Genomic DNA, 21,456 nt, shown 5'->3' on the forward strand with positions numbered 1-21,456 from the left:
AGATGCATGCAGACGATCATTTATTGATGCACCTCTCTCCAATCTATCAAGAAATAAGTGAAAGAAAGGGGCGTTTAATGTTCAACTTTGCGTCACTGGTTTGCAATTAGAGCGGATTCGGTTGTCCCTCGTGGGGATAGAACCAAGCGCGTTCTTGCCAAGGTTCCTTGTTTTGGTAGCAGCAGACAATAACGTGACAATAAAGGAATTCAATGGTTTCAGTGCGGCGGGCGGGCCGAGTCAGGTCCAATGTGGTTCGGTCCGACCTGCAGATTTGCTCTCTCCAAGCCATGTCACGGTGGCCAAAAGTTCTCAGCGCCTCCTGGTGGCGCCGGTGTAATGTTCCATTAGGTTGCCAACCGCCGGAAAAAACAAAAAAGAAGAAGAAAAAGAAGCACAGGTGCGCTGCTTCAGAGTAAATGTTTGAGGCTGTCAACGGTGCCTGCCTGCAGGCTTTAGTTGATTTGATTTATGACTGCACTTAGTTTTTTTTTTTTAAACTCATAATAAATACTTTGATTTTACAAGCTTGTGCACACACACGTGCACAACTCACAATTACATGTTGCATAAATGAAGCAAATGGACCTTGGAAATAAAGTGGCACGGAGATTGAAGTCGGAAGTCATCGAAAAGTGAGTCAAACAAATCTTTTATGTCTGTTGGAGCGCCTTGCCATATTGCCCTTCTTTTGAATGCGGACTTAAATTTGATGGTCTTAACTGTTGGAAAGGAAATGAAGTCATGTGCTCAAAATCATTTGTGGCCAGATATATATATATATATATATATATATATATATATATATATATATATATATATATATATATATATATATATATATATATTTCTTAGAGCTAGCGGGGCTAAAGATTGCATTTTCTCTTGTGCTGGTAATACGCTACAAAGACATAGACAAGGTCTTTTTCATGTGTACACATTAGGCATTTGTGTCATTGTTATATCTATATTGTGGCCACAAATTGAAGAAAAAAAAATGTTTGGAGCTCCTTGGCGGATGTATTCATCCATGTTTAGGATGACAAGTTATTGATAGCTTTTTATTTGGTCGCAAACGGTTGCCATGGCGATGTTCGAAGAAAGATTTGGCTGTAGTTCTTGTACCATGTGCAAGTACCTGTCACATGCAAGTACTTGAACGTGCAAGTACTCCAAAGTGGCCAGAGTTGCGAGGGCCCTTCATAGCTGCTAGCTGCTTAATTTGCTTTCATTTGTCTTGTGCTATATTATCTCATTTTTCCTTGTGACGAAACAATATTCACCGTTAGATGTCACTCGTGTGCTACAAATGCTTTAACACCGACAGCACATTTTCAATTGGGGTGCTGTTGCTTCCTGTAGGATCTCTCCTTCCTTCCTTCCTTCCTTCCTTCCTTCCTTCCTTCCTTCCTTCCTTCCTTCCTCCCTTCCTTCCTTCCTCCCTTCCTTCCTCCCTTGCGTCCTTCCTTGCCTCCTTGCCTCCTTGCCTCCTTGCGCCCTTGCCTCCTTGCCTCCTTGCGTCCTTGCGTCCTTGCGCCCTTGCGTCCTTGCGTCCTTGCGTCCTTGCGTCCTTGCGTCCTTCCTTCCTTGCGTCCTTGCGTCCTTCCTTCCTTGCGTCCTTGCGTCCTTCCTTCCTTGCGTCCTTGCGTCCTTCCTTCCTTCCTTCCTTCCGTCCTTGCTTCCTTCCTTCCTTCCTTCCCTCCCCTTTTGCCATTTGTCCTACCTATCTGCTGAGCCTCGCTCGCTTCCTATACGTGACAAATTGGGCTAGGAACTTCTGTTCAAAATCTGTTTTTTGTTGGGAAATAATAATCCAAAATCCAAAGTGAACCCTTACCCACCTCCATGAATGTGACCTATAATCTGAACAACACAATTGAATGTCTTATTGTTATGGTTGTTAATTAAAACACGAGGTCAAATAAAACGAAATGTGGTTGAACAAGTGTGCACACTGTATTATAATGGTGTGTTGAGAAATCCAAAGTTTTTTTTGGTTGACATTCGTTGCTAATTTGAATAATTCCTTCGACCTTGCCTAAGGCTACAGTATCTGTTCCAGTATTGTTGTATCACACAAAAACCTGCCATTTTTGAACAGGATTGCGTGGCCTATCAGGAGAATAATGAGATGGTGTTAAAATATCCGTTTGTCCAAGGAAATGGAAAGCACCAGGAGACCATTTGCGCTTTGCTTTCTGCATTTGCTGAAGGCAACGACTTAAATGTCATAAGCCAAGCAGATAGGAATCCACCTGGACCAAATGACATTTGCTCGCTTACCGTTTTGTTGTTTACTGAAATGCTCGCAGCCTCTGCATCTGTTCCGCCTTACAGCGTCTGCAATCTTTGCATAATATTCGCACACGGAGTTATTGCTGCCTTTTAAATCAAACCGCGTCCACGACTTGTGATGTCGGAAACACAACAGAATTTTAATAGACTGTAATGCATGATAAATAATTGGGAAAGAAGTGAATCAGCACTTGACGATGAAAAGGACTTGTTGGCTTGTAAAAAAAACAACAACAAAAAAGGTGAAATCACAAAGCATGCGAGCAGGTTCAGGAAAGTATCACTTTTTTCGTTGGCAAATATCCTTTATCTTTTATTGTCAAATTCCTCTTCTTTGCATGACTGTCGTCCACTCTCCTAGCAGCAGGATCAGGCCAATCAATTGAGTAGCAACATTAAATACCGGCTCAGTGGCCTAGTGGTAGAGTGTCCGCCCTGAGACTGGAAGGTTGTGGGTTGAAACCCCGGCCGGCCGGGTCATACCAAAGACTATAAAAATGGGAGCCATTGCCTCCCTGCTTGGCACTCAGCATTAAGGGTTGGAATTGGGGGGTTAGATCACCAAATGATTCCCGCTGCTGCTCACTGCTCCCCTCTCCCCCAGGGGATGGATTAAAATCACACGGGGATGCAGAGGACAAATTTCACCACACCCAGATGCGTGTGACGATCATTGGGACTTTAACTTTTAACTTTTTAAATCATCATTCACAAAGTCTTTCATTATTTAGATTCCATTTCATTATGTTGTGCCTCTTTTGTATTTGTTATGTTGCTGTGGCTGTTTGATTAAATACAAATTCGAGAGTGCTATTTTCCTTTTTCAAAAAAGAAATAAATAAGGGTTTTGGCTGGAACCATCACAAGGCTGTAATTCATAAATATTTCACTTTTATTCCCGCATGCTGCATAATATGCCTCCTGTCATTTGCTATGGTTTTAAGAAGTTAGGACTGATGTGAGGATGACTGGAGTCTATTTTACTTTTAAATAAGCCCTCCCCAAGGTTTATTGCTACTTTCTATGCAATGAAGCCCCGGTGATGTCACGGCGATGACCTTACAGCAAACATGAGGAGAGAGAGAGAGAGGGGGGGGGGCAGAGGGGGCTCTGCTGTGATCCATGGGGCGCATTATTGCATATGTGGCTGCAAGTCTATCAAGTTACGACACCATTAAAGCAAGGGCAGAGTGGACAGTCCATTCATTCACAGTTCATAGAAACGCATGGGTAGTGTTTGACAAGCACTTTAAAGCGCTTATGGTTGACAGTTCTTGACACGCTCCAACCTCGCCACAGTAGCTATGGATGAAATGATATCTGGAGCTCCACACTTTCTCACGCTATCAATTTCAAATGTGTGTACAAACATTTGGTAGCAAGTGACCCGCTTACCAAGCCACCTTTACAAAAAAACCTTCCTGGCTTCACATCCAACACTGTGAGAGTCATTTCAGGAAGCAGGAGGGGGCAAAGGATGAGCAAAAAATTGAAATGATCATTTTGTTCTCCCCACATGTTGTCATCCTCTTTGCCTGGAGCTTGGCATTGCTCATGTTTGTAACTCTCTCTGGTTCTTATTATAAGGCTCTCATGATAAATCCTAAATACGTGTCAATAAATGTTAATATCACTCCAGGCAAAGTGTGTGTGTGTGAGATTTTTTGATTTGGATTTACCCCCCCTGGAAATCAACCCATTTTGGCATCATCCTTTAATGTGAGCTTATTAAGTCGACTTGTGGCAATGTAAAGAAATCAATTTTGTGGATTAAGCGCTTGTTATCGGTGTTGGCAGGCAAAATGATCACCAAGCAAATCCGTTCATGTTGTATCCATAGCACTTGTGTTTATCCGCTGGTGACAGCTGCTCATCTGAAGTGGCCGCTGAACATTAAGCTTGATGTGCTCCTCTGTCAATTCAAGGGAGGTGCTATAGGGGGTCATTTACCTAGCACGCACGCATAAATACTCACAGCAGTTGTGATGAGGCAAAAGAAAGCGCGGTAGGTAGTTGCTCACTTTAGCACAAGGTCAGCGCTTCTTATGTTATTTCCTCCACCCTTCGACTTGCCCAGCAGCCATGTAAGTGTTTGGCGCATTGTTGGCGGTGTAAACTTGACACTGACAGTGGACTCGTACGGACAGGATGAATGAGTGTGTCTTTTATAGCCTATAGATTGCAGCTCTGATGTATCGCAGCCACAATGAATCTCCTCCCAGTCGCACTATTTTTTCCTCCTTCCTACAGCTAAATAGAAAAACAAAGGGTGACGTCAACAGTCAAAGAAATTGCCCTGCCCTGTTTTTCCGCTTCCACACATTCAATTGTATTGAACGCATTTGAAATTCTCTTTCAACTGGGACTTCACTTGGAGAGCTTTTTAATACTCTGAAGATTTGTTTGAATGGTAACAAAAGTTGTTGTTTGCCTGTTATTTGCATTTGCAATGCATTTATCTGGCAGACTATTTTATCAAAGGAGACTTCCGAGTGAGCTGGAGACCCTGGAGTCATCACTTTGTGGCATTCAATAAGGCAAAGTGCAAGCTTTACATTTTGGGCTGTTGTGTGGGGAAAGATGCTTTCAGAGACAATTAGTTGGCAAACACTTGAGGAGGACATGGAGGGAAATGTTATTGGCATAATCATTCATTCATTCATTCTTTCTGAGAGCGATGGAAAACATTTTGCTTTGTCATCAAACAACCAAATATGAGCCAAGTCTAGCCCAACTCTTTGACGCTTTCTTTGAACGTCTTGGAATCGGCATTTAATATCACACATGACGGATGGATGGATGGATGGACGGGCAGCCGCACAAGACAACCAATTATTGTATCCAAACAAGACAAAAATGTACATTTGCCATATTTGATGTCTTCTTTAAAGCTCCCAGAAGCCACACGGGGAGAAATGTGTGTTCATTGTAGTAGCAATTCAATATTCCTTCAAAGCAGAGGTGGAAGGAAGAAAGTGGTTGGGGAACAGATGTTTGAATGTTCTTACTGTGATTGTCAGCAAATTGGCACAAAAGGAGGGTGGCTACTGCTTTGGACAACCTTCAAATGGCATTTCCACACGCAGCAATTACCCCATGTGCATTTGAAGCCTTTCTTTGAGCCGAAAAAGGAAAACATCTTTCTTCAACTCTGCATCTGGACGACGGGGGGGGGGGGGAATCATTCGGCAATATGCTCCTAGGTTATTTCTCCTCATAAATGATTTGAAATGTGTCAGACTGGGAGAGTTGGCTAAGTGCAGAATTACTCGCCCCTGTGGTTGAAAATTCATTATTCTGCAAATTGCCGACACATAGCAGCTGGTCCTAATTAGCCTTGGCAAACACCCCCCCCTCTGCATTCCCAAAAGAAGAACACGCTAAAACACGCACGCACGCCGAGGAGCAGTCGTTGAAACAAATGAAATTGTCTAACTGGAAGCGGGAGTACTGCTACGTGAAGCTTGTGGATTTTTTCTTTTTTAGCATTAGTGACACTAGTCCACACCAGTGGTTCTAAAATTCGAACCCTCCTGGCTTCCACAAAATGTAATGTGGGTGTCATAATAATAATCATCATCATCATTGTATGCCAAATACGAACACGCAAACGGAATAAGTTGCGATGCTACGAAAAGCAACAACAACAAAAGGAGGAAATGAATATGTTGCCATTTCCTTCCAGCTACTTGCGCAAATGCAACTTACTGCTGCATCACTGCAATTTTAATTCTAGAAGCATAATGTTCTCCTTAAGATAAGAAAAGCACCTTCTTGGCCCACTATCTTTTCTAATCTTCCTCACGTCACACTTTTCCTCTCCAGTTGCTTATTCTTGGCTGCCCACATGGTCCATTTTCTCCGACTTGCCTCAGGAATGGTCTCAAAGCCCTTTTTGAGCAGGAGTGTCATATTTGGCCATTTCAACAGGTTGACAGCTGTCACATGGGTTTTCCAGGCCAAGTGCTTCAGATTTTTGGGGTGTTTTATGTGTGTGCTGGAAAAGCTCAAAGAACGAATCAGGAATTGAGTTTCCAAAGAAGCCCATATGTGAACGGAATGATTAGAATTTCACTTTTGAAAGAGTCATCTAATGGGCAAATAGGTTTGCATAAGATGGGAGAGAGACAGAAAGCGAGTGAGCAACCCCTCAAAAGTTCATCCATCATTTTGGATCCTTTGGGTATTTGGATCTATCCAAACGCCTGGGCAATGTTGGTGTCCCCATTAAGGTTCACAGACAGCTATTTTGGATGGCATCTGAGCCAGTCACTTTTTAGCAGTGTAGGATTCATAACGTAATGATACCTCGACCAGTATTGCTAGTGTTTGTGCATCTTGAGCAATACTGCAATCAACATTTCTTTTTTTTTTTTTTTTTAATCACGAGAGTCTAGAAGGCTGGGAAAACAAAGAATCAATCTTTTCTACGCCGTTTTCTTCATCTTTCAGCTTTCCATTTCATGCCCATGCCATTTAAGCCCAAAATGATTGTTTTGTACAACACTCCCGCTGAGAGCTTTTTGTTATTTTTAGTTCATTGTTATCACCAGTTTGTTTGGAACGAGAGCCATTTTCTTTTCTCACTGTCCAATGATTAGCATTTATTTGCAATGTTTATTTTGAATGAAGGTGGAAAACCTTTGAAGTGCTTTTTACAAGAAAGTCCCAACAGGATTTTGATATGCAAACAGAAAAGAAAAGGATGCTGATTTAGTTCTTCAAAAATCAATTTAAAGCCCACAACATTCCAATGTAAAATGAAAAAAAAGACAAATACACAGTTAAGACATTCCAACATTTAAGTAGACATCCCAAAATTGAACACGTATCTGATCGGCTGGATGGAGTCAGCACATATTTGGCATTTGATACAAAATGGATGATTGTTTGGGTTGTGTATTTGCGGAAGAAGCTGTTTTTGCCCATCTTAACTTGTCATTGAAGTCATCGGCCTATTTTTCTCTTCACATAGCGGGTAGTTTGAATTAGTGAGCTCCACGATGAGTGTTTGCCACCTACCTACGGCAAGCAGAAATCCAATTCATCTTGTATGCTTGCCTGCAGGCTTGCAGGCCTGCAGGCTTGCAGGCTTGCACCTACCTTCCCACTATCACCATATTCATCACATTTGCCTTGAAAATGTTTGTATCCACGACAAGGATGATTGGTTTCCTTGAGGCAAATGTTTTCAAGTCTTCAGATGCTCTATCAAGAGACATCAGCACTTGTGTCGTCATCCTCATTCTGTGAAATCACATGCTAATTGTGTTGCTGCTGCTGCTGCTTGCTCTGCTCTGTACTGTACGTCTGTCTCCGTGTTGTTGCTCTTTGTGTGTTTGTTTGAGAGGACGTGCAATTGTGCCATTTGCTGGCTGTGCGTCAGAGAGAAGCAGACTTACTTTGCATTTGCATGCGAGATTGAAAAGCGCCCGCCCGCCTGCCCGACCCCCCGACCCCCCCGGAGTGCGATGATGACTCCGAGGAGCTAATTGCCTGATAATACGCCAGAAATATTCCAAAAAGTCACTTTTCCCTGCTCGGAAAATAAACACAAATCTGTGCTGTCACCTGCACGAAGAGGCGATAATTCCAACTAACCGAGTGGAACTGATTCATTGTCACCTGCAAATAAAGATATCCGTTGAGAAGAGCGCTACGTCGGGATCACTCCGACTCTTTGGAAAGCTATTTCTTTCTTGTTGATATGAAATAAATGGTGTTATTCTTATGCTCTGGGTCTCCCGGTAGGAGCAAATGTGTCTTATCAACACTAAAAAATGCTAAAAGCCCAGATGAGAATGCTGACAAGAGTGATGCACCATCTACTGCTATCTAGCTCCTCTTGCTTATGATGCTCTTCTGAAACGCTTGGGCGCTCCTCTGGTGTGTTTGTTTTGTTCTGGCCGGATTTACCCTTCAGATAGTCTCTCCATAAATCCAGATGTACTATGGCATGTGTCCAATAGTTGGCCTGAGGGATGAATTGCTGGTAACCAAGGACAAAGCTGTGAGATGGATGATGACAAGATATTCAGCAAAGGTCACATACGTAGCTGCCTTTTTTTTTTTGCCCAAGATACACGGATGGTTAATTTCGACACGATGGTGTGAAGCGTCCTTTTTCTGTTTGTTCCTCCATTGTCTTCTTGGTTCGATTCCTTCTCTTGAATCCTCCTCGCAATCACGTCGCCTTTCATTCCTACCTTGACCTGGCTGAGCCACGGTGGGAGAAATGCAGACGAGAAATGACCGCCCTTTTTCTTGTTATTCTGTTGAGCTCGCTCGGGTGGTGTCAGCAGGGCACACAGCTCACAGCACACACCTGCCATGTCTGGAAATGGAGAAGGTATTGATTAGCACACACACACTACTGGGAATGAATTGGCCTCAGTTGAGTTTAAAGGCTCACTGCGATATGCTGCTGCTGCTGCATTAAGGGGAACGTCATGATTATTAATGCAAGGAACTCGCAATGTAGATTATTTTCACATTTGTCATTCCTGATTCTTCTTATAGTTCATTCGAAAGCTTCTTTAATAAGCACAACTGGGTGAACATGATGACAAGATAGATTATTTTATTATTTTTGTACTATATATATACTTTTTATTTGATTATTCATTATTATTTTTTCTTATTTATTTTATTATTATTTTAAATTTGCAGCCTGCAGCCAAGTACAGACCGGCTTGTCGTGTCGCCCCCCCCTCCTTTAATTAACACTTACACAAGCACGAGACAAAGCACACAATCATGCTGCCGTGTGAGGATTTTGAGAGTGTGCAGCTAATCCACGTGATTGGTATCGGAATCCGTACTCTAAACAGCGCAAGTTGACAGTGGCTCGGAGCGCCTGAGTACAAGCCAGTATTCTTTTCACAATATTAAAAACTGTCAGTGTTTTCTTGTTGCTACCAAATCTCATAAAGTTGAGGAAACTCAATGAAACCTTTCAAGTCCAAAAGACATGGCTGAGCTTTGACTCTTTAAATGATATCAGCAGCTCCTGTTATTGCTCTCCTGATTTTCAGCTTTGAGGTCACAGAGCAATCATTTCATCTTTTTTCCACCGCCAACCACGACAGAATCTAACGTGGCCTCAGACTCGAGCTGCCGATTGGGAAGAGGTGACATGTTTTCAATTTCTGGTCGATTTTCACACTCTGTGATATCATCCTTACACCTTTTTCCTTTGCTGTGTTTGGACACTTTCTCCTTCTGTGTTGTTGTCCCCCCCCCCCTCCTGAAATGTTATTGTGAGTCCATTGGTATATTGCTGGGTCTGAAAATGCGCCAACACAACAAAAAAGACAACTTCAATTGCAACTCCAGGCAAGAATCAAGATGGCTTTTGCGAGAGAACCCCTCTGCCGTCAACATTTGTTGATTTGAAGAAAGACACAGTGGAAGCGAGCGCCGAGAGGAAGCGTGCTCAGCGCTCACAGCTTCACTCACTCTTGAATGGAAGCGCAAACAAACAGAGCCATAATTACACTTTCGGGTGGAGAAATTCCACCTTTCCTTATTTTCTGTCTGTAACCGAAAATATTCACATCTCAAATCATCCTTTCCGATTGGAATGAATGGAAATGCCGTCAATCTCTAAAGATTTTCTTTTTGATAAGCACAATAGAACTCAATCCTATCTTAATTTGTTCTATAATTAATCAGAGTGTAAAATTGTCTCATAAAAACAACAGGGCAATAGTGTCTCCTGTCTAACCTTAGGAAGTATTGCTGGAATGAATCATGACAATTTCAGTTGCCTGTTGAGCAATTTGGTCTTATTTTTCCCCAAATACGAATTGATAATCATTTTTACATTTATAAAAGGGCATCAAGATTCACAGTATGTACTCTTTCCCCCCAAGCCTGCTAGTTCATTGTGTGATTTGCCACCCAGCCTCTGTCTGCGGTAGAACACATTTGATTGATAGATTTTTGTAACTTTGCCTCTCCAGTTTGAGTCAATTCCTCGGTTTACTTGTTGTGACAGAATTGCAGTGTGAAGGGAAAAGCTGTATTGATTGGAGAGCGGGGAGGCTTTATCCCCTGTCAGCATCCGTGATCCTTTGGAGACCCACGTGCACACACACGCACACGCACACACATGCACTTGCACACTCTTGTCATGTGAGGGGCAACACTAACATTTTTTTTGCCCTTGTGTGCACATAATGAGCAAGCCAGGTCTTCATCTCCTCCTTTTGCCAGGCGTCAAAGCACTATTGTTTGGCTGCAATGGAATGATCTTAGCAGCTGCATTATTATTCAGCGGCTGTATTGATGTATGTGACCTTTTTCCCCTTTTCTTCAATAGCCATTTTGCAGCAGAAAAGCAAAAGGCAAGATAGGCAAGTCTTTGATAATTACAGGCCTTATTAGGTTGTGCATCACATGTTGGTAAATAAAAAGATTGTTGCCCGCCCGCAAACACAACGGGCCTTGTTAAGCCCTGTTTGACAAAAGCCATATGAAGACAATTGGGAGCAGTTAAGGGCACAGCGATAAGAGGCTGTTGTGATTGAAATCATTTCTAAGGCATCAAATTTTCATGAAATGCTCCACTTCACCATAATGGGCAACACGGCGATAAATGGTTGCACTTTATTGAAAATGCATTCGTTTCCTCGTGACTGGTTGTTGAGGAGAGGTAAACAAAATGCAAATTGCGCAATGAGCTTGAGAATGATGTGTCTCGCTTGGAAGAAAAAAACAAACAAACAGGCAAAGCAACGTCAAGGGAACTATTTCTACCTCCCCCTCCTCCCACCATTTAGATCGAAAACACTTCCCAGGTATCGGTGGGTGATGTGCTTTTGGCAAAATAAGAAATCAAACCTTCTAGAATTGATTTGAATATATAGCATTTTTCAATTCACTACATTGATAGATAGATTGACAAATACTTCTTCCTTCATGAGATGTAGGATATGTGACTGTTGTACTTTGTGAGTGAGGAAGCAAATCATTTGCGTATACGTCAGTAATGATCTCTCCCCGCTGGAGCTGCCGTCGGTACCCCAAGCAAGCATCAGGTTTCCTCTTGAAATGTGTCGAATGACGCCCGCTGCATCTCTTGTCTATTTAGGCCAGTTCCTCAGCGCTCGCTCTGCCCACACGCGAGTGAGTCTTTATTAGTATCTATCTGTTGAGGAGCGTGACTCGACTCACCTCACCTCACCGAGGCTTAAGCAACAGCTCGCTGCTCTCCTTTGGATGATGGGGATGGGTTTTAAAATGGCACTGCCCTTTAGATGTTCTCCAAAGACGAAATCAAATCATCTTGAAATTTTTGTTACTTCCAATTTTTTTCTCAGTGATTGCCATTATACTTTCAACTGACACTTAAATGCAGACATTGGGGTGTTCTTTTCCACTTTGTGTGATCATGGCATGTCATGAAAGGTCCATTTTGGGTCCTGACGGGACATCTCAAGAGTATCATTGGAGATAATTGTCACACTCCTTTTCTATATATTTAATTCTACTTTTCAACAGTTGCTATCTAGTTCTCTTATATTAGTGGCTTGATTAGAATAACACAATATATCGTTTTTTAAAAATAACTATTTATTTATTCTCCTGGATCCAGGCACAATTTTGGACAGTGAGCAGCATGGAGAGAAGACCGCCACTAGAGGCTGCACTCTCGGTGACACCCGTGCTGCACGTTGATGAAGAGGGATGGAGAAAGTACCTGAGAATTCAATGGAGAAGGGGAGAAAATAAGATGGTGAGCCAGCATCCATCAGTCGGCCTCAGCGGGAGGGAGTGACAGAGTGAAGAGGTAAATGGAAGTGAGCGTCTGACAGCCTGAGCGAGAGATGGAGAGAGAGAGAAAGAGAAAGGTGGGGGGCGTTTCAGCTTCCCGGCAAGACGGCAAGTGGAGCAGCTCGCTGGCTCGTCTCATCCTCACATTCTCCACTGCAGCTGAGCGGGTGAGAGGAGAGAGCACATCTGAGCCCAGCGCAAGCAGCCAGGACCACCATCGGCACCACAAACCAGAGGCGGCTGACGCCTCCATGCAGCGAGCTCCGTGCAAAACGGCGAGCGAGCCGGGACTTGCGTGAATCCACAGCGAGGACGGCGGCGGCGGCGGCTTGGAATCGCGAGTCGCATCGGAGCAGGTGAGTGAACTTGTGTGAAGTTGCGTCGGCCCCTCGTATCAGTTTATTTGTGTCAAGCAGGTGAGGAGAAATGAAAGCTTTCTGGATGCTGTGATTGTTTACCTTGATTGCCTTTATTTTCATGAAAAAGCCTCAACTCATCATGTAATGACTATTTTCATATGTTTGGGCTTTGATTGATTGCAGTTGTTCTGAGGATTTGCTTTTGGGATTGCTCGGCAGTCTCCATTGAATGCTCTCAGGGGTTATCGAGGTGTCGGTTTACAATTTCGCATCGTTTCATCTTATTGCCATTCAGGGCGCTTTGAGGTATTATGTCGGCATTATGTTTATTGCGGTGGCGTGGAAAGGAAGGTCCATTCGATTTCGTTGCTGGAAGGTGTTTCTAATCATTTGACCGAGTCATGTAAACTTGTCCAAATAGTCAAATCGAGGGCAAGCTCAGTACAGATGGCAGGATCATGCAAACTAAAGCCACAATAATGAACAGTCTGGTCCGTATCGATCAAAACGAAGCGTATTCGTAATTGATTATTTATTATTAATACAACTTGTAAGGTGGACAAAGCGGTCCGAAATCATGAACAAAGTTGGATAATGATGTGATCAAAGAAAAATGATTTATTCCAACTGGGATATGGCGGAAAAAAAGCAGATGGTGTGAAGCCAAGGCCAAAATAACAAGCAAATCTTTATAGCAGACCACATTGTGCAAACTCCACTTGAGTTATTACCTGAGCAAAGTGGTCCTTCCATCCTTCAGCACCATTATCATATGATGAAATGCTTAGCAAGAGACGTCCGACAAAGCAAAGTTCCAAACGCTCCAACTCGTTAGGAAAAACACTTTTTTCATTTCTGTTGGCGCGTGTGTCATTTCTCACGCTAATTGCCGAGTGAACATCCATCCCGTTGTACAATTTGTAAACGCCCCGCCGTGCCTGATATTCTTGGCCATCCATCTGCATGTGTCCCGCTCCCTGTCCAAACCCCCGTCGCCGTCTCCCTTCCGCACCGTCCTGTGAAGGTTATTGCCATCTATCGAGTTGCTTTCATTTGTCAAAGAAAAGCCGGACACATTGTCCGTGCTCACAGCGTGTGTGTGGGGGGGGGGGGGGCATCAGGATGTGGTGCTGATGTGCAACCCTGAGGATGAAAACAGTGTGATGGGGAAATTGCACCAACTGTGAAAATGAGTCTCACTGCACAACAAAACCCACAAGTTGAGTTTCTTTTGGTAAGAATAGCCAGAAGTGAATTTCTGTCACTATCCTTTTCTTCCCCATTTGATCTTGTTGGGATGCATCGCAGTGAGTTTTATTTCTGGCCTCCCTCCCGTGCGACGGTGGCATCATCCACCTCAGACGTGAAATCTGAGCTAGCTTTCTCTCTTGCGTTTGTTTCCCTTTGAATTTGTTGGACGCGGCCAGCCACTTCACTCTCAAATCCTGACAAGTGGAATGAATTGCACACGCGTACTCGCTTTGATTTCAGCAACACAGGCGCGCCGTGAGCACCATATCGCCACCGACGGTCCAAAGTCTCCAGGTTGAGCAAACCCAGGTTGAAGTACCAAAAGGAACCTGTGAGGGGCACTACACTACCACAGTGGGTCCAGGATGCGAGAAAAACCATCAAAGAAGAGCAGTAGCTATAAGCTTACTGTTGTGCCAGAGTCCAAAAAATCATTCAATTCAATGTGTCTAAAGTCAGCTGTGATTCGTCCAAACGTGAAGACCGGCATCAGTCAAAGTCAACAGTGAACATTGCTCCGCTCGCCTTCCATTATGAGTCACCCACCGCACTTGAGTTCCCAATCATTATTTTGGCGATGACGCCCACTCGGTCGAGTGTTGCCTTTGAACCGCGATGGATCTGCGAGTTTTCTTCTATGGCTGCCTGGAGCTGTGAATTTAAGTTGGAATATCCACTTGACAAAAAATGGGAGGCAACTATTGTTTCACAAAGGATGATGTTTTACTTGATGGCTTTTACTGTGCTCTGGAAATGGCTGGAATTGAAGCTCCTTGCACAGAGCTCAAGAGTTAGTTTGTTGTTAGGGTTGGTTGTTTTTTTTTTGATCATGTCAAGCAGCCTGCGAGAGCCTCAGCAGAGTGCTTGAATCCCAAATGCAAAGTATTGCTGTAAATTGCGGCGCAGGTGGCATTTGTTAACCTTTGCACACTCGGCTGCTGCTTGTGCATTAGCGCCACGTTTGTTTTCAAATCTATTTGCCAGGTTCCGGGGAATTGAACACGACCGCTGTGCTTTTCGGACGGTCATTTCTAATTGACATCAATTCCGAAAAAAGGCTGCGTTTCCTTTCCTTGCGTGTTAATTGCGTTAACTATGCCGCCATCACGACTTACCCTGAGGGAGAGCGTTAAATGTCGACCTGGCTGGCTTTCCTCAGCATCATCCATCAGATGCTCTTGAGAGTTATTCCGAGGAAGCTGCGTTAAGAAACCGGAAAACATGGGCCATGCTCTCTGATGTTGCCCAAAGGATAAATTCCGTTTCCCTGAGTGCTTCTTAAGAAAATAGTAGCAGGTTCACCTATTGGCTCATTGAATTTTCAACATCAATGTTGTTGAATTGAACAAAAAGCTGCAATCCGTCTTTTTTGTGCCGTTCATAGCGAGCCGTTCCCTAAACGACGCAACGTTGATCTTTTGACCACATGCGTAGCACTTTTAGCGAATGTATGCTGGTCTCATCGCAGCGCTCTCACGCCGTACCGTGTGCAGTACGAGTTGTCTTTTTCACACTCGAGAAAGAAAAGCAATTTACATGCTGACAAAAGAACTGAAAGGAAGAGTGGCTTTGCAGTCTGCACAGGCCAGCCGTTGCCTTGTTTGGCCGAATGCTGTAAATTTGACAAATGTGGACTATACTTGGCCGTTGAATCACACAAGCGGGACGGCACTCTTGGCTGTTGTGGGAAGCTGGGCTGAGCATTGAGTGAAGAGAGGAAAGCCTTAGAGGATCTTCAAATGTGAACTGGCTGTTTGAAAAAAAGAAATATGCGGAGGAGAGCAGAGTTTGACAGTTGAGATTTTTCTCTGCCTTCTGTTCCTTTGAGGCAAAATGCCCATGTTGTACCATATTGTGGACGCCATTTAAAACTCAATCCATTCTCCGCACTCTCCGCAGATAGCTCAAGCAAAGTCTTTAAAGTGGAAGTCGAGGTGCAGAAAATAGTCGAAAAGCTATTCTTATAGGTGTAAATATTGGCCTAGCTTGTTTAATGTTAATGGGGATGTGGGTAAGTGCTGGTTTTCGTATTAAAAATGACATCGCATCTTTTGGGGGCGTGATTTGTAGGGAGCCTGGAACGGATTAATGACATTCCCATTCATTACAATGGGAAACAATCATTTGGAAGGAGTGTCAAGTCAAGGCCCCGTTGGAGGCACATTTCTTTCCAATTTCCAGGCTCGGCCCAGGTTGTACTGTTGCATTACTGTCTGGTGCCGGCCTGTGAAATGAATACAAGCGCCCGCCTCATGAATCCGGGATTTGCATGAGATGTTTTATTTTTAGCCGCCATCTTCCCGTCCTCCCCAGCGTTTAGGGAATCTGGGCAAGCAGCGTTAATGGTCCTCATTAAGGCAAGTCGCTCCAATCCAAACTGGAGTCCTTCCACTTTAAGTGGCGCATAACATTTCTGGTGTTCCTTTCCTCCCTGCTTGTTTTCTCCCGCTGCCACTCCAGGCAACATCCTCCCTCCCTCCCTCATCCTGCTTTCGATTTTCCTATCCACCTGAGCAACTGGGCTGAGAAATAGTCTGTAAAGGTCTTCCTTATCCTTCTAAGGCTTCTTCAGATGTGTGCTTTTTCGAGTTGTTTACCGTGCAGCATAAATCCCTCGGTGGGTGAGACCGCGCGCTTGTAGTTGAAATGTGGGATTGCGTCCATCCAATGAGGAAGGAAGGAAGGAAGGAAGGAAGGAAGGAAGGAAGGAAGGAAGGAAGGAAGGCGTTTGAAATGACTCTGTGCTCTTTCTCTCTCCTACTGTGAAGTAGAGAGCAGAAAGTTCAGGTGGTGAAGCCCCCTCCCTCCCTCCCTCCCTCCCTCCAGGTCATCGGTGAAGGAAGTTCACATTCACAGGCCCCAAGAGACGCCTTTAGCCGGCGGGTAAATATGCTTTGGTTCTGTTTATACAATAAGTGCACAGCGGTGCGCCGCGGACGCCGTTTGATACGCCGCCGGCTTGGGATTACGTGAGGCTTTTCAGTCCGAGCCGCCATCGCCGCATCATTTTGATGATGGAAACATTTTGCCTTGATGACACCTTTAGAAGCGGCTCAATTCAATTTAACAAAGGAAAATAGCAAAACATGCCCAGACATGTTTCACTCCATTAAACTGTTGGTGTTCAAAAAAAAAAAAAAGAAGGTGGATGTCATTTTTTTGGAATGCTCTTATAGAATGAGTGAAAGGTTAAAATTCCATATTCATTTTCAAATGAAAAAGCTCACTACAGGCTGTCTCGCCTTTGACTAATTAACCTCTCAAACTGTCAACTACAAAAATCTCTCAGAAGGCTAATAAACTGTCAAGTCACTGTTTGTGTGCGTGCGTGCGTGTGTGTGTGTGTGTGTGTGTGTGTGTGTGAGCTGAGTGGACACAAGTGTGTACCTCCCAAAGACCTTTCCTTCATTTGTGTCGTAGGTAGAGCAATTCAGAAAGTGTTTGACCATGTATTTGCGGAATATTTTCTTATGGCAGTACTTCTTTTATATTGCATCATTGTCCTCAATGTGGGCTGCAGTGTTTTTTTTTTTTTTTTTTTTTTTTGTGTGGCCTGGTCACCATCCTTATGGCAATCATCAAAACACCTAATGAGCGAGCAGGAGTGTTCATTATCCCTACCAAAGTCCTTGTTACTGAGTTAGTCTATGAATTCCTAATTGCTTGGTTGTTGTTTTCTTCTTTAAGATGAAGAATCATTTGAAAGAACTTTTGGAATGGAAGCAGGGGTGCAAAGAGCCACCAAATGAGCACCTAAGCTAATTGCAGCTGCTTTTTACCTCCGTGGTCCTTTCATCTGCCGTCCAATTACCTCCGATGGCGTCATAAACTCGACGTGTCTGTCGCTCACACGTATTTGATTCTGAGCAGCACCTGCAGCAATTATAACTGCCTCCATTTGCATATTTTTTTTTCTATAGGAAATTCTTTTTCTGATGAGCTTTTTCACTTAATATGCAAAAGAGTGCTGTTGTCAGCTGCTGTGCAAGATATACCCAATAATTGGCTCCGCTGAACTTAATGACATTCCTCATGGATGCGACGTATGAGTTATTATCGCTGTACAATACAATGAAAAGATCTGACCTCAATTCATTTCCTCTTGCCACACGCCACCTCTGTGCTGTTATCATTAGTCAATGGGCCCACCCCGGGGGGGGGGGATAGTCAACATGGTCCACATCCTATCTGACCTTGATATTGACTAACTGGAAATTGAATGCCTGGCACGACTCTAACACGGAATTGCATTTTGTAAATTCATATTCTGAGTAGAGAGAATATTTGATTGCATTGGTGACTATTGACTTTGTGCTAATTTTGCTGTAAAAAGAGGTTCCTATTTTCTCAGTTGTAGTATGTTGAGATACAAGGAACCGTTTTTGGAGGTACAAGCCGTTTTTATGATTTTTTTTTTTGCTTTGAATTGCATGCTCCAAATCAGAAGATTGCAAAGAGAAATGAATGAGGAGTGATGTTAAGATTTAGAAATCATCTTTAAAGAAGAGAAGAATGCTCATGTCAGTCAGTCTTGACTTTTAGCTTTGAATAAAGACACTGATGACTCGTTTCCATCTTTGCGTTGCAGTGACCTTCTCTTCCAGGCTATGGCAAAAAAGAGAAAATGTCAAGCTATTTATGATTCTGTCGTCGGTGGAAAACGTTAGCTATTGTTGAACATATCCATCCGAGGTTCACATGGGGTACCTCTAAGTTTCTGTTCCAAATCCCTTCGCTTGTGTCCTTTTTTCACCTTTGCTTTGTGAAAGAGTGATGGGGAATCAGCCATCGGATCCCCAGCCCATTTTCCCTTTGTGCTACAATAGAATCATTTGAGTGCTTTGTAAATGGAATGGACTATAAAGAGAGAAAACGTGCAGTGTAGAAGTTGCGTTTGCAGTTGCCTGCAGTTTGTTCATGATCGTTCATCGACAAATTGGTTTGTGTACGTATTTATCAATGTGGCTTGCCGTGACAAAAACGATGCTACTTAGTTATCAGTTTCTGACAATGAATAAGGAAATAACGAATACTTTTCAACACGATTTCTCCCCATAACCTTGAACAAGCCAAGAGCTCTCACTCTTGATTGTGGTGGGCGCAAAAGCGCTGTACCAATGGAAGGCCAATGACTTCCTGACAGCTACTAGGTCACATGGCAGTAAGTACTGCTGGCGCTGATTAAATCCGCCCAATAATTAAGCAGACGTCATTGATTCCCCGCAGAGAAATGGGGAAATGGAGTGCGTTCGTGTGCGTGCAGATGAACGCCACTCTTCCTGTTGCCCCTGCAGCGATGTGCCAGTCAGATACGGGTAATTTGGGAAATGAGCAGAAGTCGATTCCACTTAAATCGCCAGTGGTGGTTTGACTCATTGATGTTCCGTGCATTGTTGACTAGCGTCATGACAGCATCCGAGATGATCATTGCTTTGATGCGTGTCATCAAAAAGTATACGCAGTTGATCATTTATGTTCATCTTGTGTGGTTCTTCTTTTGGGTGCTGTAATCTTGAATTGTGAATTTGAGTTGGGATGAAATATTTTAGCATCAATCAATATTGGCGGCGTTTATACATTCAAATAGTCTTAATAATAATGTCAAAGCAGTAATTATAGAGAACATCATAAACATTGGAGCAGTGTGTGAATTTGGAATATTTAGAAGTGGTTGTATTTGTCACTCACAAATAATTAACCAGAAAATCATTCAAGAATGATGATTTTTTTTTTTTTCCCAGAAATGCAATCGGTTTGCTTTTAAAGATGTTATAACCATACCTCACCTTCAGCAGGAGTAACAAAAAAAATGCTGTCCTCGTCTCTTTGTATGTGGTCAAATTATTTTTCAGGCACTTTTTTTCTCTTCAACTCTTTGAAAAGAGTCTGACATTGGTCATATTTGTAATCACCAAGAGTGATCATATTTTCTATTGGCCACCATACAGTTTCATCACAAGTCCGAGGTCTAGGATTTACTTTGATGATAGATAATGACATGGTAATGTCAAATTGCTGTATATGTTTTTCTATAGTTTTACTCTGCGAGCGTATTTGATAGTGACATTTCAATTCGTAAGTCCCAAGTCAAATCAAGCAAGTCGAGTGAGGTCACTACTCAAGTTTTAAGTCCAGTCACTAAATCTTGCTGTCACATGAAATATTTTCTTCACTGACCATCTCTTTTCAAACGAAATGAATATTTATGTTTCAAATGTGCAAATATTCATTTCTGTTCCAAGCAACTCAGTGTTTTCGAAGCAGCTGCAGTTACTCTATTTGCAAAACCAAAAAGAGCGCTGCGTTCTTCGAGATAAGCTCCAATACTGCTCTTTTGCTCCTTTAAGCCTCATTGTACAACATTGGAGGGAGGGAGGGAGGGAGGGAGGCAGCCAGCCGCTTTGAATGTTTGCATTCTCAGTGCTCTACACAATTGCGCAGCTTGAACAAAACTGCCTTTGCACTAAAAGTCGACAACAAAAGGACGCCATGCTGAGAGACTAAAATATTCACTTTGAAAACAATGAAGTAAGGTTCTTGCGTATTCTGCACACCTCACCTCTAATTAGTGGCGCAGTGCGAGGTGAAGAAAAAAAAAAGCACCATGAGGAAGGTCGCTGCAAAGCGTTTTAGACATAAATGACACCGAGAATGGGAAAGATTGAACACTTCTTCGATCTTAGATATTCAATCATTTCAATTATCTGGAAAAAAATGGATTCAATTGAAAGTGTGGTTTTATTCCCTCTCTACTCACAAGCGGCTGCAGCCGTCAGCACGCGTGCAAGGAGAGCACAGCGGCATTAAACAAATTGGATAAATGTTATTTCTGCTGGAACGCATGGCTCGTAAAGAAGCCAGTTGCAACCGGGCCTGAAATTGGGTAAAGTCACACATTAGCTGAATATGGAAGAGCCTGCATTGACAATTTCACCCCCCCTCCATATTTGTCCTCCCAAGTACGATCATGTATAAAACATCCTAACATACATTACAGTTTGGAAAGTGTTGGTCTTGTGGTCTTCGCACTTCCCCGTCCGGCGCCTTCTGTGGCTTCTCTGCCCAGCCAGCCAGCCAGCCAGCCAGCCAGCCAGCCAGACAGGCGACGCAAATGGCCACATCGCTCACTCTGACTACAGAATTCTTTTGGGCCCAAAACGTCTCGCTTCATTCACTGATATTTTACAATCGCTTCCTGCTTTCACCCTGCGGTGCAAATTGTAAGGTTCACAAGGTTTATTCCTTTGGGCCTGAATGTTTGCTTGTTGCCATGCTCCAGTCTCACTTTCTGTTGTTGTTGTGCTGTCAGACAGCCACCACTCTGCCAGGAACTTGTCTGGACGCAAACAGTCCGGTGCCAGACATCATTACAAAAAAAAAAGACAAGAACTCCTTGTTTGTGGCTTTGTATCGGTCAATTCGTGCGTGCGTGCGTGCGTGTGTGTGTGTGTGCCAGCTGTCAGCATTGTCTGCATGAACTAACAAACCATCAATGTTCTAATTTTGCCTTGCTTAGAGGCTAGTTTCCAGTCTATTGATTGATGTGACAGAGATCAATAATCTCTTGAGTGTGTGGGTGTGGGTGTGTTCTATTCTTTTCTTTCACGTGCCCAATTGTGTTAGTCTTTGGATCATTAAGGTCCTCAGGGAATGTCAGTGTTGTGTTTTTATTGGCCAGACATTGGGCAGCGGTGTCACCACAACAACTTTGTCTTGACACTGATAGATCATCAAAATGCAGACGAGATGGCAGGACATTGCGCTTCGCAAGTTG

The 21,456-nt window shown here is 43.3% G+C and overlaps 1 protein-coding gene across 1 annotated transcript in view; it reads left to right on the top strand.

The window, feature by feature from the left end:
* Nucleotides 1-426: 426 nt before the first annotated feature.
* tnr (tenascin R (restrictin, janusin)) overlaps nt 427-21,456 on the top strand; it is a 78,609-nt gene continuing 57,579 nt past the window's right edge. The window contains exons 1-3 of the mRNA XM_037275714.1: nt 427-635; nt 11,894-12,088; nt 12,232-12,428. The gene's annotated coding sequence lies outside the window, so the exon portion shown is untranslated. The remainder of the gene's footprint in view (nt 636-11,893; nt 12,089-12,231; nt 12,429-21,456) is intronic.

Source organism: Syngnathus acus, chromosome 17, assembly GCF_901709675.1.
Source record: "Syngnathus acus chromosome 17, fSynAcu1.2, whole genome shotgun sequence".
NCBI lineage: Eukaryota > Metazoa > Chordata > Actinopteri > Syngnathiformes > Syngnathidae > Syngnathus > Syngnathus acus.